Raw genomic sequence first — 3,124 nt, 5'->3', positions numbered from 1 at the left:
TGTATCTAACAGCTGCCATGTTTTGAAATGATCATGTGTGATTCAAAGTATTTTCCTCACCATAATTATATTGCTATGATATCTTGATTAGAAAATATTTGAAAATCATTTGAACAGAAATTTTTATGTACTCAATTGATGTGTGTAATGATTGAGCAGACAATCAAATTATTGATAACAAATGAGTTTTGTATATCATTCAAATCTGCTCATAAATCAAACCATTCAACATCTTACATTGAATATGTTGAATAACATTGTTGCCTTAGGCTTGATAAAATTGTTACAGGTTGGAGCTTCCCTTAACATATATTAAAGGGGAGCCATGTGACAATTAGAAAGGGGGAGAAATTCAAATATTCAAAGGGAGTACCTAATACTCTAATCTCTAAATTTCTTTCCATTTCAATTTTAATAATGTTTGTCATCAAGGGGGAGATTGATAAGTTTGGAAAATTCTAATTTAAATTTGATGATGAACAAAAATTATTGAAATAATTAATTGCAAAATTATTAATTCTGATTTTCATGAAACATATGTTAATTAATAATTTTGTGATGCAGGTTTATTATTGGGCCAAAAAATAAAAGAAACTTTGCAAGCCCAAAATCAAGATCTACATTCAGCCTGGCTGAAAGTTTCCTATATTATATGGCTGAATTGATTATTATGTTACTTGGGCCAAATTGATCCATTATTGTTACAAGCCCAAGTTAATCATTTTTTGCTATACACCCAATGCATGATCCGAAAACAATTAATCAGGAAAGCAAATGTTGTTATTGCTTTATGCCTTCAACGGATCTCACACTTCACTATGTGATGGAATTTAAATTTCATTAGAGTGAAGTTAATAAATGCATTGGAACTATGAGAGAGAAAGTTTCATTGATTTGATTGATGGCCTTAATAAAAGGCACGCTACTAAGAAACAAAAGGGAAGTGGACATTTAATTTATCTTGTCTAAATCCTTTAGTTAATGTTCATACCTTTCCTTATTCTCTCTTTGCTTCTAACATTCGGTCATAACACAGAGAAACCATGTAAGCTAAGCATAGCCACCGAAGAGAAAAAGAAGCACGCTACAAGACCATCAAAATGATGGCACGAAAAAGAAAACATAAAGTATGCTATGGCTGAGATTCTTATCACTTGTAGTAAGATTTTGTGATGAGATCTTGGCTTCTCCATACCAAAAATGGTTGAAGGAGATTCGACCAGCAAAGAGAACATCCTTGGAGAGATGGCTTGTCACTGCTTTTGGGTTCACTCATCACAGAAGGTAGCTAGGGTGGCTACGTGAGGGAGGAAGCAAAAGTGGTGCAGAAGAAGCCATCATCATCATGAAGTATCAAGGGCCAGAAATTCATCTTGGAGAGCAAGCCAAGGATGGAGCGCTCGGATTGATGAAGATTGATGACCAAGGAAGGACTAAAGGTAATTGCATGTTGGTTATTGCATGGGTTATCTCTTCTCTCTCTTTGGCCGAACCGGTTTTGTTCTTGGAGAAAAAGAAGTTGGCTTGGTTTATTTGGTTTCAACCTTGGAAGGTTCTTCCTATAAGTAAGGGTGAACAGTTAGGGTTGAGGCAAGGAGAAAGTGTGAGAATGCAAGGCACAGAGTTCTCAGAGCTACCTGAGCTAACAGATTTCTCTTCTCCTTCAATGTATTCTGTCTTGTATTTTTCTGTTTAATTTTGTCATGTCTTGAATCTCATAGAAAAAGGCAAATAGTGAGGTTTGTAATGAAAAAGCCATAGAGCGGAAAAAGGCAGAGAGTGCAAAATTAAAAGAAAAAGTCATAGTTGTCCTTAGAGTTCCTTTGTTCATCTATGTTGTGTTTCATGATTCTGTGGAAATCCCCTTGTAAGTTGGGTTAGCACTTTACAGTCTGTAATCAAGAAGATTATAGTGAAATTCCATCATGGTTGTGATGGAGACTGGATGTAGGCTGCACTGCACTTAGCAGCTGAACTAGGATATATCTGGGTGTAATTTTCTCTCTTCTCTACTCCATTTCTGTTTCTACTGCACAGGAGCTAAAACTGAAAAATATTTCGTGCCAAGTGACGAGACAAAAATAAAAGTCTCGTGCTAAGTGACGAGACAAAAATAAAAAAAGTCTCCTGAAGTTATTTCAAAGACCAGCAAGTGTTACTGAGCAAAAATGGGGCTAAGATTCAACCCCCTTCTCTTAGCCACTGAAAATCATCATAGTAACCTAATATTAAATCAATTTTTAAATGTTGGAAACATAAATAGGACTATTTTAATGTTAAGGACAACTTTAAAACTTACCCTAAATGTTGGGGATAAAATCGATACTATACACTATTTATATTTTTCTAAACTTAAAAGAAACAAGAAAGAAGCAAAATTAATGAAGACAAGCCGCCACCACTGTAGAACTTCTAGAATAATTTCAATATGCATAATAAGCTCGATATCTTATAATATATAACACGTACAAAACGACCGAGGTTATTAAATTTTTATTGATTTTTCAATTTGATGCCGGCAAAGTTTATGCATTTTAAATAAATTTTTTATTAAATTTTCATATTTGACAGTTAAATGATCCTTTTAGCAAACGTTTTCTAAAAGATTAAAATATGCACGAATTGAATGTTCCTTTTCAACAAACAAATTTTGAAGCATGAAGGAGGAAAGAAACAAGAGGGTTTAAATATATAGAATTCGAACAATTGGCACTTTTTTTTTGAACTTCTAAGATACTCCCAATCTGCATATGTCCATTTCTAGGTAGGAGATTTCAGTCAACATCCATCATTATATTCATGACAAATACTTTCTATCCTTAGGGCAACATTAATTTGTGTTTTATAAAAAAAAAAATTCATTTAATTTGTGAGCACCAAGTATATATACTTAATTAAGCCATATATAAAAATTGGAGGAGTATTTTAGTTTATTTAGACCTAAAAAGAAGTTATATGTAAACCTCAACCAATGCCAACCAAAATTTTTAATTAAACATATACAATTGGGAAAACTATAGGGTCTCACATAATTCTGCTAGAGCACACGTACATATTCATCATCATCATCATTATTATTATTATTATTATTATTATTATTATTATTATTAAAATACGAGTAATG

This window comes from Arachis ipaensis, chromosome B01, assembly GCF_000816755.2.
Source record: "Arachis ipaensis cultivar K30076 chromosome B01, Araip1.1, whole genome shotgun sequence".
Taxonomy (NCBI): Eukaryota; Viridiplantae; Streptophyta; class Magnoliopsida; order Fabales; family Fabaceae; genus Arachis; species Arachis ipaensis.
The sequence above is the reverse complement of the archived record's forward strand: the minus strand, read 5'-3'. Positions refer to the sequence as shown.